General features: G+C 34.0%; 1 protein-coding gene across 1 annotated transcript in view; it reads right to left on the reverse strand.

Moving 5' to 3' along the window:
• LOC123865217 (orexin/Hypocretin receptor type 1-like) overlaps positions 1 to 18,597 on the reverse strand; it is a 47,945-nt gene extending 29,348 nt beyond the window's left edge. Inside the window, exon 1 of the mRNA XM_045906097.1 lies at positions 18,391 to 18,597. The gene's annotated coding sequence lies outside the window, so the exon portion shown is untranslated. The remainder of the gene's footprint in view (positions 1 to 18,390) is intronic.
• Positions 18,598 to 21,250: the final 2,653 nt, after the last annotated feature.

Consider the following 21,250-nt stretch of genomic DNA (forward strand, 5'->3'; position numbering starts at 1 on the left):
AAATGAAATTGGAACTACAATTGTATGAAACGAGTGACGGAGAGAGCCCTGTTAACAACGTCCTCTGATAAAATATAGATAAAACGTAGCAGTGACAAAAGAAGACTTCTTTAAGATCGAAGGCCACATTTAATAATTCAGAGCAAAAGAATAAAACAAATTGAGATATTAGGCACGCACTCAATAACATAGGAATAGCAGGTACATTAAAAAAAACACTTCGAACTTCCCGATAAAGAGAAACAACAAAAGATCTTTTTTAGTACCTATGTGTTTCCCAAAAATTCCCTTCTTCCGAAAATGTGTGGTAAAACTTTAATAATAATAAAAATTAATAACGTAAAATTTTATTAACAAAATATCTAAAGAACATTGATGGCTTCAAAGGCGCTATGCGAGTTTTCCCCAGAGGGTTAGACTCAGAGGGCTAAACATTTTAATGCCGAATATTGGTTTTCATGGCTTTTGTCACTGATATGACCTGTCTCCAACTAAATGATTTCCTACATTTATTATGATTTTAACATATAAATTGATAACTTCTTGAAGCTTTTGTCATAAAGTAAATAATTCCTCCTTAGTCGAAATAGATATTTTGAATTTCTATATCTTCTTTCTATTATCTGTTGAATGTGCTCGTTAAGCAATGTTGATCATAGTCAGTAACCGGATGGAAGAAGATGCGAGCATCATCAAGTTATCTACCTATAACATTAGATAAATAATTTAGGAAAACTTAAGAGATCGACCTTGTTTCTCCTAATTTATTATTCTACACGTGTATTCTGTTTTATTAATACGATAAGAAAATATGAAACCGTCTGTTCATACCACTTACGAAAGGGCGTTGTCAAATATTAACAAAAATCACTAACTGAACAAATATATCTACCTATCACTTTAAACCGCTGCCCCCTGGGTCTAGAAATACGAGATTTTTCATAGGGATAGGGTGGATTTCTCATTAAAGAAGACCTCCTAAAAATATATTCAATTGCGCTACGTCAGCTAGTACAAAATAAAAATCCATACTATAACATTATAAATGCAAAAGTGTGTCTGTCTGCCTATCTGTCTATATGGCTGTCTGTCTGTCTATTAGCTTTTCACGTCCCAATGTTTAATCGATTTTAATAAAATTTAGTACAGAGTTAGCTTACATTCTGGGGACGCACATGGGCTACTTTTATCCCGGAAAATCAAAGAGTTCTAACGGTATTTTTCGAAAACCTAAATTCCTCGCGGACGGAGTTGCGGACATCATCTAGTTGATACTAAAATTATTTGCTAAAAGGTATCACGGCACCAAAATAATTTATTGGCGACTATAAACCAGGCCGACAACAAAAACTATTGTTTTGTCTCAACTAATAATACTGATAAATAAATAATTACTGGTCTTCGTGAGTGTACATGTCTAAATATTTACACAAATACAAAGCTATTTGTGGGACCTTGAATCTTGAAAGCGTTGATCTGAGTAAATGATCATCATTCATTCTGAAATCTCATTAAGCCTATCCATTTCCGCGAAACCCTTTACAAACAAGTGTAAAGGCGTAAAATATGGTTTCCACTAATAAGTCAAAATGGACCTAGGTATGCACTGTTGAACATTACTTCTCTAATTTTATATTACACTAACTTATGCTCGCGACTATGTCCGTGGTATTTTGCCGGACTTTTTAGAGACGGAAAATTAAAGAGTACCTACTCATGGGATTAAAAAAACTATATCCTTACCGAATAACTCAAAATTTAAAAACCCCCGATAAAAAAACATTTATAAGAAAACTAGGAAAAGAGCTGATAACTTTAAAACGGCCGAACCGATTTTTTTGGATTATAGCTAAGAACACTCTCGATCAAGCCACCTTTCAAACAAAAAAAAACTAAATTTAAATTGGTTCATTCGTTTAGGAGCTACAATGCCACAGACAGATACACAGATACATATTATGTCAAACTTATAACACCCCTCTTTTTGGGTCGGGGGTTAAAAAGCCACGTTAGGTTAAAGGTTTGCATCTGCCAGTGTAAGCGACTATGGACGGAGGCAATCCTAGCTTTATTGCTGTTTCTACAGAGATATCTTGTATCCCAGAAGCGGATAGAGGGGATACTTTTTATCCCGTAAAATCAAAGACGAATCCCACGATATTTTTAAAAAACAGAAATTGGGGACGAAGTTGCGAGTTGTGTATAATACAAACTCTAATTTCCTCGTCCCGCGTTCAATTTGTGTATCGATGCAAAAGATTTCTTTTATTACAGGTAATCCAGTATCGGTTGTTACACCACTTCAATCATCTCGGTGATTACGATTAGATAATATCATTATCTTTAATAATAATCTTGTGCCAATTCCAAAGAGACGGTAATAATCCCGAGTACCTATTCGATTGATCAAATTATCATTACGAGTATTATATTTTTCCTCCCGGCTTCCAATCATTCACATATTTTTTTACCGATTTATGTTCGAAATTTTATTTATATTAGAACAGTGAAGGAAAATGTGATAAAACCTGCATGCCTGAGAGTTCCTCTCAAAGTTGTGTGAACTCTGCTTATACGCACTTGGCTAGCATGGTCTGGTCAACTATGGCCAAACCCTTCTCATTTTGAGAGAAGACCTTATCATCTCAGATCAATCCCGTATCTCAGACCTGGGCGCATTTGGAACCCTCATAGCTTTAATTTTAAGTTTACGTAATTAGTTATCACCACTATAATATCATCTTACAAATCTAAAAATTCTGACCATCAAAAGGAGTAGATACATAAATGATTTTGAATTTGAGTTTGATGGCAATATTGGAATAATGGCAAGGAAGTATTAAGTTAAAAGAAAACTGAAAGAAAACGTTCACACTGTGATTTTCAAGCGCTGACAGCGTTAAGGTGCCCACATACTCGAACTGAACTGCAGCGGAACTGCGCGTCGCGGCAGCGCCCCGCACGATATTCTCTCCAGCCGCGACGCGTGGCAGTGACGCGCTAAGCGGTACGCGCGTCGCGGCTTCGAGTGCATGGGCACCTTTATTATAGTTGCATGGTGTCGCATTGCCTTCACACATTGCATTTTTAACCGACTTCGAAAAAAAAGGAGGTTCTTAATTCGTCGGAATCTTTTTTACAGTTTTTTTTTTTTCAATAAAAGTAGCGAGCAAACGAGCAGGTTGATTACATGATGGCCCATGAACATTTGTAGCACCAGAGGAACCGCCGCCGATGCGCTGCCGGCCTTTAAAGAGATTTTAGGTAGTTTACAGAGATAATATTTAAGGTCCTGCCCAGAACCTTATATGAAACTGTCCGCCGAAAACAAAAGTCCCTCATCTTTTGTAAGTACCTACGTGATCCTGTCGGAGCGATTGAAAAATAAACTCGGGAGGGAGCTCACAGTTTCTCTATTTGAATGAAATTCGTGAGTTCACGGTTCCCTACACTCGAAACGAATAATTCCTGAAAAGGCCACAAATACCGATCTCATAAGCGGTTCCTGCGTAACACATTATAGGTATCTACCTACTATTTAAACAAAATCCAAGCAATCCCGCTAATTGGAGGATAGGATTACAAAAGATTCCACCCTAATGGCGAACGAGGAGACATTGAACTGACTACTAACGTAACAATCGATTTGTTAAAAGGATGTAAGTTACCCATTAATTACTCTTTGTGGTCCAGCGAGGGGTACTCACAAAGGCACGTTATATCTGGACTATCAAGATTATATCTCCTGTAGATTGTAGATGAGCTAAACCCTATAGACATCCAAATTATTGCCAAATACTTTAAAAAAATAGACAGATCTCAATGCTCCAGCAATAATAATTTAAGATAATAAATTCAGCAAAGAATGACGAAGAAAGCTCCCAAGCATATTTTTTAAGATTAGCCTTTTTTAAATTGGATAGACTCGATCTATCGGAACTTTTTTGACATGGAAAAGTACAGAAGAAAAATCCAGTCACAAAAATACATATCTATGTAAAAAACGATAGAAGTCAGTTCTTGAGCTAAGGTGTCCTCATAAAAGTGTGTGAAATATGAGACCGCAATAACTAAAACACGTTCTTTTAAATTTACCTCCACGTGACACTGGATCACTTGGGACCAAGAATCGGCTTGGGTAAGATAATAATAAAAATAAAAAGTTGGATAATAAAGAAAAAATAAAATTATTCTTTTGCTTTTTCTACACGATGGAGTAGTAACAAATCGATTCTCCTGCAGATAGCCAATTAAGTAAATCCTATAGAGTGTAAACTTGTATCCGATTCATAGCCTAAAACCTCCAGAGAAAAACTACAGACCTCAATTCTCAACCAATTAAGATACCTCATAAATTCAGCAAAAAATTATGAAGGGATTTTCTTCGTTACGATTATCCCTTTCGAAATTGGAGAGGCTCTTTTTATCGGAATTTTTCTGACATGGAAAAGTACAGAAGAAAAATCCACTCACAGAAAACGATAGAAGTCAGTTGTTGAGCCCTGCCCCCACGGGAATAAAATGTGAAAGAATCATCATAACGCCATTAACTAAAACTAATATATTTAAGAGGGCTCTCTCCGTCAGTCGTTTCATACAATCGTAGTTCCAATTTCATTTGAATATTAAGCAACCAAAGTCCATGAAATTTTGCAGACATATTCTAGAAACTAATATCTATGTCTGTGGTTTTCCAGATTTCTGTTAAAATATTCGGTTTCAAAGTTACGCGGTCTTAAAAATTTTCTTACAAATCTTTGAGCCCCTGTAATTTTTAAACTACATATTTTTAGAAAAATCTAAAACACCACAGACACAGATATTAGTTTCTAGAATATGTCTGCAAAATTTCATGGACTTTGGTTGCTTAATATTCAAATGAAATTGGAACTACGATTGTATGAAACGTGTGACGGAGAGAGTCCTGTTAATTAACTTCCACGTGACACTAGATCGCTCGGGATTATGAATTGGCTTGGGTTAGATAATAATCTTTTATTTTTTAACCGACTTCAAAAAAAGGAGGAGGTTCCCTATTCGACTATATTTTTGTTTTTTTTTTTTTTGTATGTTTGTTACGCGATCACTCCGCCAAATATGAACCGACTTTGATTTTTTTTAATTTGGTAATTCATACTTCCGAGGTGGTCCCTTTTTAGTTTGGTAAAGATCTGATGAATATCTTCGGAAATAGATCGGACTAAATTATGGTAAATTACTCGCGATCGGTGTAAAGTAAATAGTAGGTTTTTAACCAGGTATGGCATATTTGAAAAATTGTGAAATTTTTTTTTTATTTAAACCGATTTCAATAACCACAAAAAGTAAAAATAATTTATTTACTACTATATTATGTATAGTTTAGTGTTTGTGGTTATTGAAGTCAGTTTATATTTTTTTTTTTTGAAAAAAAATATTGTGTTTTATCTGAACTAGGAAGTAGTAACAAGCCACATTATAGCCGATTCTCCTACAGATGCGCAATCAACAAAATCTCATATGAATTATTGCCAAATCCTCCAGAGAAAATACACAAATCTCAATTCCCAACCAATTATATAAGGTAATAAATTCAGCAAAAAATTACGAAGTGATTTGCTTCCAAGGAGGTGAATCTAGCTACGATTCCTCCGATAAATTACATAAATTCTCCAATTGCCCATTATTCATAGGACCTCAAGTATATTGCGGTAGAATTTCCCGTAGAACAGGAGCAATAAAACCAAAATGCTGTAATCAATTTCAAGATTGTAGGATTACGAAGAGCACTTTGAGCGTGTTCGTGACAAAAAATGACGCAACGATGTCGATTTATTATACTCTGAAAGTAAACTACTGGCCTTTGCGTGAAAGTTAGTATCGCACATTAAAAGCGTGAGAATGAAATGATCATATTCTTCGTTCAGCATTCTTTTGAAAGCTTACATGAGTACTTTTTGATGCAGCATTTTATGTTACGTACGACATGACAGCAACGTTGCTTTTGTGAATTTGAAGAACATTTTATTAGGTAAGTATACAATACTGTTTAGTTTTTACAATAAAATGGATTGCCACAGTAAAACCAACAAAAACTGTTACAGTGAAGTAACTGCCTTTTATAAAGCTCACATGGATAATTACCGTTATGTTATTTACTATACCTAGCCCAAACATATTTTTCGTCCAGACTAATCTTTGAACTGATTTGCACGGGATTTCTGGAGGCAGCTATAGAAGATTATGCAAAGATCTAGGCTATATTTTAACTATCCTAAAAAAATAACTTAAATTCAAGCAATTGAATTCGTAGGCAAATCTAGTCTCAACTAAATTAACATGGTTTTATAAAATTAATACTAACAGAGCATTATTAAACAAACAGCTACTTCTAAGTAAATTCCAATACTAAAGATAATTTACCTGAGTTCTTCATCAAAGATCAGCACAAATTCCTCTGGCGTAATATCAAGCGAAAGTAATTAGGTGTTATCATTATTAGAAATAGTTGATGTTATTATTGTTAGTTGAATTGCTGTGGGTTACATTTTAATGTTTAATACCTACCTACTTCAAAGTGAAGATGTTATTATAAAATTATCGTTAACTACAGTGACAGACCTTGCTTCCTATTGCTAAATCCAATCTGGTTTGTAAAGATAGCGAGATTTACTACCTAAAGCTTGAGTCACAAGCGATTCAAGTTGTTTCAAAGTAACTTTTGAAATAAATTGAATCAAACCCAAACTTCTAAAATAAATTGAAAAAGTAGAGGTTTTCTTTGACTTGAAAAACAAAAGCCATTGAACTAAATTCGTATAGAAGGGATATTTTAAAAATCGTGTTTTTTGACAAAATTAGTATACTTAACACTGGACATCAAGTTGTAAGCGAAAATGAGCAGCCTGCAAAATTTTTTTGACCGTCTAGATGTTATTAATAAATAGAGATCCTTGAGTAGATAAAGGTAGACATTATTAGACATCACTGGTTCTTGAGACTCTGACTTACAACGATGAAAAACTAGATCTTTAAATATAAATAAATATAAGAACAATCTCACCGGTCTACGTAAAAAACGGACAAGAAACATCATCAATATCTTACGGCCGTATTCACAATCATTACTATGAGGTTCCACCGATCAGATTACTGTGTCACGTCAATTTACAATGATCTGATTGGTGGAACCTCCTACACTACTCATAGAACTCATACTCATAGTGTAATTAGATAGATACTCGTAGATTGTGAATACGGCCGTAATTAATCATCGTCAACTGGAAGACGTCTTTACAAGAAACCCGCTGGACATAGGTCTCTTGTAGAGTCTTCCACACGCCACGGCCTTGCGCTGCCTGAATCCAGCGGCTCTTTCCTACGACTCTTTTAGTTCGTCTGTCCACCTTAGTGGAGATCTTCAAATTCCCACGCGACGTCACCATTCCAGGGACTCCAATGTATATCGTGTTTTCGAATTATATACCCTGCCCATTGCCAGTTCAGCTTTCAACTCGATGAGCTATGTCAGTTACTCTGGTTCTCCTACGGATCTCCTCATTTCTGATTTGATCACGTAGAGAAACTCCAAGCATAGCTTCTCTTCATCGCACGCTGTTACACTTGAGCTTTAATGAGAGACAAGAAACGTGCTAACTATTTACTTATTATTTACATTGTACTTATTTATAGGTGTCAAAAAGTCACAAAAAGTATACTTAACTGTTTCTGATCTCTACTCATACCCAAATACCTACAAAGTACAAACTCTGTAGATATTTGCGTATGACGAGGACGAGGGTTATTCGTGATGGAAATTCGTTTCGAAAACAATGGGATGTGATTGCATAAAACATTTTTGCTCACACCGCATTCCTAAGTAATACGAACACATTATCAACTTCGTTGAAGGCTTTCGTATGATATCTACCTATATCTACATATTCGTAAGGCATGACTTTTAAACTTTTACCAATTTTATGTGTTGAATGTATTCTAACCTTTAACGCCTTTAACATAATATAAATAAACCTTTTTATTATATCATTGGAAGAGATCGCTATTTTAGCGATAGGCCGCCTATAATTGTGCAAACATTTATTTTGTTATAATTGTATCTCTACCACAGAGAAATAAAGAATATTTTACTTTTACTTTACATTTATCGTGAAATGTTTCAAGCAATGATTATGCTGAAAACCACATTGAAACCCACTAAGAAGTTTAGTGGTACCTACGAAGAATAATTAAAAAGTTAAAAACACCAATGCCCTGCCATATTGTTTTTTTTTTAATTGTTAGTTTGGCGAAATCGTGTAAAAACGCAGACCCTATGACTTTTTAACACCAGAGAAGAAAGTATCTTCCGTCCCTAAAGAAAAATAATGCAAAATTACACAAACCCCGAATCTCAGATATTGTGCTTCGATACAGAATTGTATTGTGTTGTGATTCGATATTTGCTTATAGGTACTGTAAGGAGGGCGAAAGATGAGTAGCGCAAAATATTTGTGTGCAGATAATCTATCAAATAAAAATCTTCAGTTATTTATCTATAGTTCAGTATGAACACGTCTCAGCGAAATATAATCATAGCGTAAATTGCGAAAGTATCCCATAAAACGTAATGGCTTTATGAAATAATGTATTTGTCATTGCCTGAAAAAGGTCGCCGCTTTAATGTTCCTGTTGCGAATTATCACCACTTCACGGATTAAAGTAGGTAGATATGTCTAACTATGCTTTAACTTGCTAAGAAAAAAATAAATTAGGTTCAATTAAATCGTAAATTGAATACAAAAAAAAAATACAAATACAATAGAACATAACACTCCGTTTTGATTAACCAGAAGTGAAATTGAAAAGTCCTGACATAAAGAATGATTTTTCCGGCTGAAAATTCCTATTTCAACATCTGCGAGCGAAAAGCATAAACGGATTTTTTTTGAAGAATATTAGCCATGTTAATCATGACCATAGATATTGTATTTATTTGGATTTCTGTGATCATGACTAATATAATATTCTCCTATACCTCCAACTAAGCGTACAGCTTGTACCTACCTACTATGTATAAGCAGGTACGACAATAATTATACAATTATAGTGCAACGGATAGGCTTTCAGAATTCAGTCCGTTGACTTGGCTTGAAGTTTTGTTATATTTAAAAAATGTGATGTAAATACGATATTTTCAAATATAATATATAAATAACGTATAACCATTCTATTTTGCACTGAATGGAAATCCTGACATTGTTCATGGACACCGGAATTCTGATGAGTACTTACCTACGTAGAAAACCCTACGTCTAGATTTAAAAATATTATATGCAAAGAAATTCTACCTAATTCTGGTATTTACCGAACTCAACCGCAAAAGACGAATTACCAAATTCAAGATAAAAGTCAAACTAATTTGAGCATACAAACGTGTTTACATTATACGGTGGATTCTTTGGTGCGTATTTTTTCTTTGAGATTTGTTTATATTTTGAATTTCGTAATGAAATGTTTGATGTACATGATTCGTAGAGTAATTTATGTATATCAATTACAATTATTCATTAAAACCTATTTTAAATCCACCGTTTTCTGCGTTTTCTATACCCGTTTTCAACACCTTTGTAGGTACCTATCTACTCGTTTTTAACATCAAGCATCGCACGGTTAGTACATTTTTGTTGTGTTCGTTGTCAGGACAAGGTTTATATAAAAGATTTTTTGGAAAATTCTTAGGAAATAATTTTGTACCCATGCAAACTTTGGGCGTGTCGCTAGTAGAAAATAAATAAGGAAAAGTTTTTATACGGGGTCTAAATTCAAGACGTATTATATACTACAAGAGATACTCTGCTCAATGGATCACTTGTCTCATAATTTCTGTAGGAAATGTAACAGTAAAAATTTACTCAGTACAAAACACCCTACGTATACGTCTCAGCCCATGCTGTTATTTTAAAAATAACCAAATCCTATTTACAATCCCATCATGACTCAGGGCGTTTTAAATCAGTCTTGTTTGACAGAAATACGTGTTTCTTTCAGGTTTGGTTGGCAGTATTTGTTCAGAAATTATGAATTGCTTTTGGTGTCGGTAGGAATTTATTAGCCGAAATTCAACAAATCAATAACGAATATAATTCTTTATGACTCACGGTATTTGCATGCCTCTATTACCTACAGCATAGCAACACGGTATTTTCCGTAGAGAAGGCGGCTTTTCATTTGAAAATTAACAACTTGTAATTTTTAAAACCTATCTAGGAATTTATATTTCACATCCTTACTGCATACCTACAAGAGCACAAAAGCATTTCCAAAAAAATGTTCAAACAAGATTCTTAAAAGTAAGTAACACCTGCTACGTAAAATAGCTACGGATACCTAGGTACTTACTACAATAAAATATGTTATTTTATATAGCGAATTAAAAGTAAAAAATATTGATTTCAAAATCAAAAGACCACTTGCTGAAATAATTAACTGCAACTTTATCTGATTGTTGAATTGAATCTCATAATTATTTTTATACAAACATTTATTTTAGGTAGACGAACATTATAATATAGTAAAGATCAAAACAGCTAAAAAAAACATAAAAAATTTACACTGTATTGGATTCCAATCATCTCATCTCTTTGATCATGGATATTAACAAAAATCGTTTTACAATGAGATATTTCAAACGATATTACAAAATTCCTCTAATGTATACCTACAATGTTTATACCGTTCAATCAAAAATGCGAAGCTGGTGAAAGAAAATGTGTTTTGTTACGTTTTATTTTTCTTTCGTGGGTTTTCTTTATCATATTTTTAACTATACAATTAGTGTAAATTAAAAATTTATAGCACCCCCGATAAGTGAAGGTTACAGTAACTAGAATAGAGCTGATAACTTTCAAACGGCAGAACCGATTTTCTTGGATTATAGCTACAAACACTCTCGATCAAGCCACCTTTCAAATAAAAAAAAAAAACTAAATAAAAATCGGTTCATTAGTTTAGGAGCTACGATGCCACAGACACACATGTGAAACTTATAACACCCCTCTTTTTGGGTCAGGGGTTAAAAATAATACCTAAATACAAATAGTAGGTACTAGGTACCTCACTCAGCTCAGCAGGGTGATTAATTTTTTGTAATTCAGATTCGAAATTAGAAAATATCAAATCTCTACAATAGTGTTGCTCTTTAAGTGCTAATAAAAACAACAGAATTTAAGCGGAAATGTCAACAGTTCTAAGAGGAAAATTAATTTATTAGCCATGAAAATTGTTAATAATACTTACTATGATTTGTGAACACTAACAAGACTAACGTTGATAAATATTGCCATGGCCAGGCTTCTTACAGGAAACAATCAACATCTAGTACACCAAAAAATTAAATAGTTTATCTTGAAACCCAAAAATCAAGTATATAATTTGACTGCACTTAAGGCTCCTAGATTTTTTACATTATTACTATTAGGTAAGTAAATATTTTAGCACATGGGTTCAAGCAGATAAAATAGATAGTTATTTAAAAAACTTTTTATAAGTACTTAATTTTTTTCAGAGCTGCAAGGAAGAGTTGCATTTTTCATTGGGTACAAAATGCATGTTACATCGATTCGATTGTATCGACATAAAAGATAGTGATGGGTCATCTCTTTGGTCGCATGGGATTCGTCTTGTGTGATCACGGCGGAATGTTAAATGTTTAAAACAGACCATGCTCATACCATTTCGTAGCTTAAACAAATAAACTTCCACCGTTACCATTAAACGCATTTAAGCCGCTCTTTTGTACCTACCTAATTAATATAAGATCATGTTTTATGTTGCCGCCAGCCTAGTTTACTTATTTTGTAGTTTTTGAAATTATACAGTTTCGGGGTTCATTACCCTTTTCTATGAATAGAGTAAACTAGTCTCCAATTTTTTTAACTACAAACATGCATGGCAACTGATGATGCTATCTATGTCTATCTTATAGCTATTTATATTCTAGTAGCTAGATTTTATCGTAGATAATACATCTAATTAGTAAAAATGACATTATTTTTTAACCCCCGACCCACAAAGAGGGGTGTTATAAGTTAGGCGTATGTATCTGTGTATCTGTCCGATTTTAATTTAGTTTCTTTTGTTTGAAAGGTGGTTTGAGCGAAGAGTGTTCTTAGCTATAATTCAAGAAAATTGGTACAGCCGTTTGAAAGTTATCAGCTCTAGTTACTGTAACTTTCACTTGACGGGACCATACCCTTGACCTTAATTTACACTCGTCGGTTGCAGTAGATATTTAGCGACGAGTGCCTCTTGGATGATCTAATTTTTGAGTAAATGAAATACTTTTTAACGTAGGATTTTTTATTCCGATAATCTGTGGTTACAATAACAAAATTATTTAGTAATTTGTATTTCCTGAAAACTGAGGATAGTACAATATTTATTACAATAATGCTGATTCTCTCCCTAACTCTGACTCTCTACAAGGATATTTTAAAAACCCAGACCAAAATTGCATGATCTTTTGTAAATCAATCTCCAAAGTCTCCAAATATATTATTTTGTTCGCACTACAATAAATATTTGCTAGAATAACGAATGTGTTACAATAAACATTTTTTAACAATAAGTAATGCGTGCAAAAATAACTAATGGTTGCAAGAACATAAAATGCCGGGAAGATATTATATTTTAAAGTATTCAATTCCGCTAGCAAATAAAAAAGCGGCGTGAAAAATGTGTGCGGACCCTCACAGGAATATTGTTTACATTTGCATACAAAATAAATACTTTACACAATACGGATGTTATATTGTGAAAGGTTAGTTCAAGATGAATGTTTTAGAGATAGACGTTACCATGATGTCGTTTTTAGACAAATTTTTAGACAATAAAACAGCAACAAAACAAATTTCAACTTTGTTGTCTGTCCGTCTGTCGGTCTCTGTCTGTCAAGAATTAATCTGTAGGGTACTTCTCGTTGACCATGAAATATGGCAAGTAGGTAAGTCTTATAACACAAATAAAGGACAAAATCCTTAAACCGTGAATTTGTGGTTACATCATTAAAAAAAATTAAAACGTGTTCTCGAAAAAATAATTTACTAAACCACATAATATATACGTCATACCGCAGTCCGTCATTATCTTGCAGTATTTTTCTACATAAAAGTGTTAGGTATACATTGTAATACGGAACCCATGGTGTGCGAAACCGACTCGCGCTTGACCGGTTTTTTTCTTGTTGTACCTACTTTTGTTTGTCATTTCAACCATATTGTATTCGCTATGATGTCATATATCAATATCTCATGAATAGTTTGGCAAATATGGGAGAATCGATGAACATAATCATATGCACATAACTTAGTTACATAAATGTACTTGCAAAATATCCCCTAGTCGCCTTACCAGTCCTTTGGCTGTATTTGTAAACCTTTTAGGATTGTAATTATTAATTTCTTGAAATAGAAAATATTATAGATAAATGCACAATTAGTGCACAATATATAATTTAGTTATCACTCCACCAAAATTTTATTATTGTCCTGAAAAAATATTAAGTACAATAGATAATACCTACAAGTCTTTTTCATAAAATATGGGAAAATTAATTGAATATGAATTATAAAAATATTCTTATTTCAATATATTTATAGCATTCAATTATTCTTTCACTTCACTTCGATCTCCAGACATTTGGAGCTAAATAAAAGTTTCTATAATAAAGACATACCTAACCACAGAAACATAACAAGTTAATAGAAATGGTATCTGCTGTTTTTAATAATACCGATCTGATAGAGTGCAACAGATTACAATTCATTCATACAGAAATAATTTGAAGCAAATAATATCTCTAGTATCCAAAGTAATTATAGGTACAACAAAAATAAAACTGTAACGACTATTTTAATGACGCGTATTATATTATTAATGTTTCAGTAGACAGCTGCGCGGCGACAAGCTCACACTCTTTTTCACTTCAATACATTCTAAATTCTGTACCTAGATATTATCTTACGGCTGAAAACCAAAGTGTGGTTGCACCTACTCATTTCACCTTCATTTTACCTTCATTTCACTACGAAAATCAACGGCTCGCTTCGCTTGCCATCTTCCCCTTTATGCCCATCTTTATGCTCGCTTGATTCAGGACCTCCTTCGCGAGCTTCTGGCTTCACGATATACAAAACAAGACAAGGCAGCCTGGAATCGAGGTGATTAGTTTTATTTCTGGGTCCAATCTACAATTTGCCAAGTAGCAGTCAAATGTTAGCGGCTGCACTTCGGCTTTTAGATATAAAGTAAACAATATGTACAGTAAGAATCCCCATTTCTATGATTTTAATTTAATCCCCTATTATTTTGATTGAGTTATGATATGTTCTGTCGTAAAACCATCCTTTGTAAAAACTTATAGAGTATCCAAAATATACGAGGTATCTTTCTCGAAATTTAAATTTCTAAAATCGGCCTTAGCCAATCGGTCTTTCCTAAAAAATCGAAAATCGAGCTTACAGCCTCTTAAGTTGTGACGCACAAGACTCTACAATACAATACAATGGATTTGCTTTTTCAATTTGAAAATAATTGTTCAGTTAGAAATACTTTAAATACCCAATATTCTTGTTTTCTGCGTTGACCTTAACTAGGGTCTGACAGTTAAATAATACAAGAGATTAGATCCGATCGCAATAGGGAATAGGGATGCCAGAAACACAAAATGCCAAAATCCCGTCTCTTTGGATTTATGAAACATTCTTCCGAGTGTGATTAAAACGCGTCTCTCTACAATATTGGTATAAAAAACTTTACAAATACATATATTGCTTGGGCTTTCTTTATTTATTATCATCATCGTTACAATTTCAGCCTGTGGACGTCCACTATCTGAGCTATACCTACCTAATATTAATTATATTAAAATGTCTGTCTGAAATTCCCACAAAAAAAAAAAATATTATAATCCCACGAAAAAACATTTTTCTTTGCGCAAGTTAGTAATCATTATGTAAGAGTATCATATCTGTAACTTCTTAGATGATTTCAATGCTTGTTCACCATAATTTGAAGTACCTATTTCACAAAGAAGGCCTTTATTATAATTTAGGTGCAAATAGACGTACCTATTAATCTAAAATGCAAAGGACTATAATTGGAACATATTATACTTCAGAACTTTTATTTTGTAAACAGAATTAGTTCCGCCAGGCTACAATCTTATCGCATTAATTTTACTCAAAGTAAGCCGAAAGTAGACCGCTTCATTACATGCATTTCCATGATAACGTACATATATTACCTTATTTTATATCCAATGTCGATATTTTTAGATAGATTTTAGCAGTAACAACCATTCAGACCTCTATTTTTTTTATTCACTGCCTGGTTTTTCTTTTTCAGGGTTCGTGAATACAAAAAATCAAAATCAATTTACTTATTTGTTTGAAAAGGCTTTAATTCTGCATAGTGATCTGTATAGTTATTATTATAGGTAGGTATGATTGTGTACCGATCCTACGCTCTATCGTTTGAATTAGACTATCGATTAATGATGATTGATGTTCTTTCCGATACCCGAAGAATAGTTTTATTGAAAGTGTACCTAGGCAGGTGAAAAGACGTTTGGTACAATTGTATGGTAACTCTGATATACGAGTAGGTGGGTATGTCATAAAAAAAGCACGATGGACGTGAGTAGAGCCGTTTTATATTTTGAAAAAGAATGATAAAAACCGGCCAAGTGCGAGTCAGACTCGCGCACCGAGGGTTCCGTACTCGGATATTTTTTCGACATTTAGCACGATAAATCAAAAACTGTCATGCATAAAAATAAATAAAAATCTGTTAAGCCCTTTAATATAATAATACCCCACTTGGTATAGTTATCTTACAATGAAAATACTAATTGTTTGTTCATGAACAATTTATTTTTTTTTTTTTTGATGTAACCACAAGTTCACTGTTTTTGAATTTTTTCCTTTACTTGTGCTATAAGACCTACCTACCTGTCAAATTTCATGATTCTATTTCAACGGGAAAACCTACCCTATAGGTTTTCTTGACAGACACGACAGACGGACAGAGAAACAGACAAGTGATCCTATAAAGGTTCCGTTTTTCCTTTTGAGGTACGGAACTCTAATAAATGATTATCACTCGAGTCAATTTGAATGCTAACAATATACCAAGGTAGACACATAGTCGCACCCACAGAAACATACCTACTTGTATGTCTAGTAAAGTTGGTAAAGTCCCATATAAAAATTAAGATACGTAAGAGAATATTAAATTAAGATACAGATTAAAAAAAAATCTACAGTCTTTGAAGGTTCATATTTTGATTCGGCAGATAGTAACTAATTTGGGATACGCAATAAGGCAAGGATTTAATTTTTCAAAGTGTTATATGTTAGAAACTGCTGTGCCATTAAATCGGTTTAACTAAATAAAATCCTGTGAAGCTGAATCATAATTCGTAGCTGATTGTAGCGGCTGGGCGTAGCTGCTACACGCGACGCAGTGTTTCAACTTGAAGTTTCCGTAGTATTTTATTAATTCAATTCGTTGAGTTGTTTGGCCTACGATTGGTTCTCTCAAAATCCTGGGGTAGCCCTATATTTCCTTACATAAGTACGTATAGTATCCTCTACGGTCTACAATATGCGAAAGTCACGTCGAAATCGGTTCATCCATTTCGAATGGTATAAAGGGGCGTAAGTATAAAAATTGATTAAAAGCCTAATAAACGGTAATTCCAATCACAGATCACTTCAATTTCTTTTATCCACATATAAATAACTAACTTATGCCCGCGACTTCATCTGCGTGGACTACAACAAATACTTAGGGTATGAATTTTCAGAAATCCTTTCTTAAGATGTCTATGTCATAATAGCTCCGAGTATCTGTATGCCGTAGCCAGCAGTCAGTGAGTCGGTCGGTCAGTCAGTCAGTCAGTCAGTCAGTCACCTTTTCCTTTTTTATAAATATATTTAGAAGAAGGTATAGACGATAATAATGTTATAACTCTATGTAAACAGTAACTCATTATTTTTTCTTTCTCTTTATAATATATAGGTAATATCTACCTAATACCTATCTACAATCCAAACAATATTTTGTTATTAGAGTTTGGTGATAAGTATTTCCTATAACTGATATTAATAAATCTCATAGATACCTATTATTTTTGACGTCAAAGCGATACAGTTCATCCCGAACCGATTTACTCAGGAAGTAACGAGCGTAAAACTGGATAAAGACCGATTTAACACAATTTATGTATAGTTTATTTTAGTTTTGAAATTATCATACCTATTTGTTTGCTTGTCGAAATCTCTTTCTCTTAGTTGAGTCGTATGGAGAAGGATCTGGGAACCCGTCACATTATTGTGCCAAACACAAGTAGATTGTAAGTACCTAAACTTAGATAAATGGTTCTACCATTGGGAAAGCGATGAAGACACATCAGTGTTGGTAGGACGGCAACTGACTTCGTCTGAAGTCTCCACCAGACCAGATCTAAGGCAACAAAGAGATTACAAGTCCCAACACTCTTGCTTGCATTTGGGCTGTAGATTTGGAAATCTAAACAGATGTAACCTCTCACTCATAAGATCCCCGCGCTCACTAAGTACACCAAGGAAGTCCTTTACTATATTTGAAATAAACTAGGTGATGCTCGTGACTTCGTCGATTAAAAATCTCGTGGGAATTGCCTAGGTCAATCTACGGGACGCAAGCTACCTCTGTGCCAAATTTCATCTAAATCGGTTGAACGGACGGGCCTCTAAGAATCCCGGTGGAACTTTTGATTTTACGGGATACAAAGTGCTTAGCTTATGTCCGTCCCCGGGATGTAATTTCACCAAAATCGGTTAAATTATTAGGCCGTGAAAAACTAGCAGACAGACAGACACACTTTCGCATATGTAATATTAGTGTGGATTATAATAATTCAGTTAAGCGTGCTCTCTGTAGAATATAATAATTTGTTTTCTTTTTTAACAATTTCATATTACTTAATTATTAACTAAGGTCTATATCAAAGGCACACATAGCTTCATCAGTTCGTCAAATCAACTTAACGACCTACATTCTAAATTTCTTCCTCTTTCATTGAAAACATTAAACACCAAATCATTATACGTATGTATACTTATCTAACTAGCATATGCCCGCGACCTAATCCGTGGTATATTGTAATTAAATTCATAGCCTATGTCACTTCTAAATAAAGTAACTTTCCAATGGTGAAAGAATTATTAAAAGCGGTTCAGTAGTTTCAGACTTTATTGATTACAACAAACAAACAAACCAACAAACCTTTCGTCTTTATAGAATTACAACAATATAATATTATATAATTGAACTAGGTACAAATCAATTATGATATTGCCAATAACTTACCGAAATACTGATGAAAATGTTAAAGTCCAGAAATCAACAGTAAAACATCAAATTAATTTTTAAAAAGAGATTAACGAATCATAACAGCTTTAGTTTTATTACATATAAAATATTACTTTTCAACGCCAACAGATTTTCTTAAACTTTTCAAACTATGCCGGCACTGTGCCAATATGTCGATCGTCGTACACGACCACACGGCGAAGGATGTCGAACGAACTGCGAATTTTCATACAATCTGCCTAAAGTAAAGAGCGCAAATTCGTACACCCAAATAAATTAAGCTTTTTTAGTCTTAACAGATTTCAAAATAAAATTAGAACATTAGACGATTAGGAATCCAATGTTTGTCTGGAACTAAAAATAAAAATATGCCTAATATACCCAATATGTATAAAAAATGAAATTGGGGTGACGAACTGTTGTAGTACTTAGTAGATATTTTATGGTATGTAGATAAGGAGCTCTACAAGGGGATGCCAAAGCTCTGAAAAGATACAGATAGTTTATAATGGTGCTCAATATTGTGATATTACACAATGTAACCAATAACCATAGAATATATAGAATTAGTTCTTACCTACACTTACTTACTACCTTAATGTGTAATACTGCTTTGTTTAATGCGACTTGTTTAACTTAACAACTTAAGATCGTGCACACTGACAGAATCACCGTAAATAGGCATCTAGGTACTGTATCGTACCTTTTTTTTTTTGTTTTTTTTTTGCCATGGGGAAATCCTCATGGATTTTCTTCGCGCCCGGGTAGGCACGGAGGTTATATCGGACTCTTACCGACTTAAACCCCACGGTGTTCCACGCATCGTCTGGTGGCTGGGCCACGGGCTGTATGTAATACTGAGGCTCCTCTAAAAATGAGACGGATTTAGGCCATAGTAAGTATGCCACGACAGCCCAGTGCCGATTGGCAGACTTCACACACCTTTGAGAACATTATGGAGAACTTTCAGACATGCAGGTTTCCTCGATCTAGTCCTCCAAATACGAGGGTATTTGGAGGACTAGATCGCGGCGCCTACGGGAAAACGTGTCGTCCACGAGTCAATAAAACTTTGCTTCAAGTGAATAGGTCCGTATCTTATTTCAAAGAGATTTTTATCATAATGTGTTAGAGATAGGTACATCAGAAAGGAGACCAGTGCTTAGCAAATAGCACAGCAGTGAACCTGCGTGCTTGCTGTTGATGATGATGATGATGATTATCATATTATGAAAGATCAAAATATAATTACTATATTTATATTGGTAGGTACCTATCACCATCAAGTTAAGTAGGCACTGAGTAGGAAACTATTAAGAAGGTTCATATTTGTAGGTAGTGTACTTAGGTAAACCATGTCTACCAAAATTCAAAAATGTTTTAAAGTTTCTGGCCACTTGCTACTTTTAACTTTCACCCTTATCAATCTAGGTACGTACTCAGTAAACCAAAATAGATAATTCGTTAGATAAAGGAATTTAAATTGGGTGGACGATGAACAAACATTGGTTCAGGCACCTGCTACAGCTTAAGGCTAAACAGGGTATTTGAAAATAAAAATAAGAGTAAATCTAATTACCAAAGAATTAAAGGAAAATTACTTAATTATTTATTATCAACGCGTTTCTAGACCCAGCTCAAATTGCGTCGACAAACTTTTTTTTAAATTCCATTACAGGTTAGCCCTTGATTGCAATCTCACCTGGTGGTAAGTCATGATGACGTCTAAGACGAGCTAGATCATCTAGTTTTTCATATAAACTTATTAAGCTTTTAAAGAATTTTCAGGAATTCTACCCCAGCTAAAGGCAGGCAGTGAGACAGTATAACAAAGAATGACTTGTTTGTTCTTTAAGGAATATAAAAAATTTTAAAATACTTCGCCAAAAATAGTTCAAAACAAGTATAAAGTTACACGAAACAATAAGTAAGTTTCAAAGGTAAGATTAAGAATATCATGGATAAAAAACAGGCCAAATGCGAGCCAGACTCGCGCACTGAAAGTTCCGTATCTTGAAAGAAAGCTTAGATCGGTAGTCACGTCTCAAAACAAATCCCTTTTGTTTGCGATCTAGATTTTTTAGATTTTAGGATGAGGAGAAGAACTTAGGAAAAGAGGGCGGGATCTTTAGACATTTTACCTATGTGATAATTTTTTTTAAACTATTCGATTTAAAAGAAAATGAAACCTGAGTACGTAAGTATTTTAGAATGTTTCAATAGAGTGTATCTGTGTATCTGCAAATCCAATACTGCAAATCTAATACCGTTGCAATACTCCAAAGTCTGTCTTTAATAGTTTGTTAGTTTATACTCAGATTGTTTTCAAAATTACTATTAAATATTCCAATGCAGAGTTTGTTGAACATCAACAATAACTTTATTAAGTACCTACATCATCATGATCAACCTTTCGCCGGCTCATTACAGAGGACGGTTCTCCTCTCAAGGACAAAGATGTTTGGCCATAGGCTACAACGCTGACCAAGTGTGGATTGGCAGACTTCACATACCTTTGAGAACATTATAGAGAACTCTTAGGCATGCAAGTTACCTCACAATATTTTACTTAACAAGTGATAATTACCTAATTACTTACTTAAAACGCACATAACTCCGAAAAGTTAGAGGTGCGTACCCGAGATCGAACCCCTGACCTCCGATTAGGAGGCGGACGTCCTAACCTTTAAGGCTATCACAGCTTGATGGGCATCTGGCGCTGTGTTATTATGTAAATGAATTCTCAACTTATGCAGATCCCAAACATAACACACCCAATCCTAGGAAGGGATAGGTACTATACCTACCTAGCTCGAATTTTCATCCCGATACGTAGAAAGTGGAAACATTAAAGCCT

This window comes from Maniola jurtina, chromosome 5 (genome assembly GCF_905333055.1).
Source record: "Maniola jurtina chromosome 5, ilManJurt1.1, whole genome shotgun sequence".
In the NCBI taxonomy this organism is placed as follows: Eukaryota; Metazoa; Arthropoda; class Insecta; order Lepidoptera; family Nymphalidae; genus Maniola; species Maniola jurtina.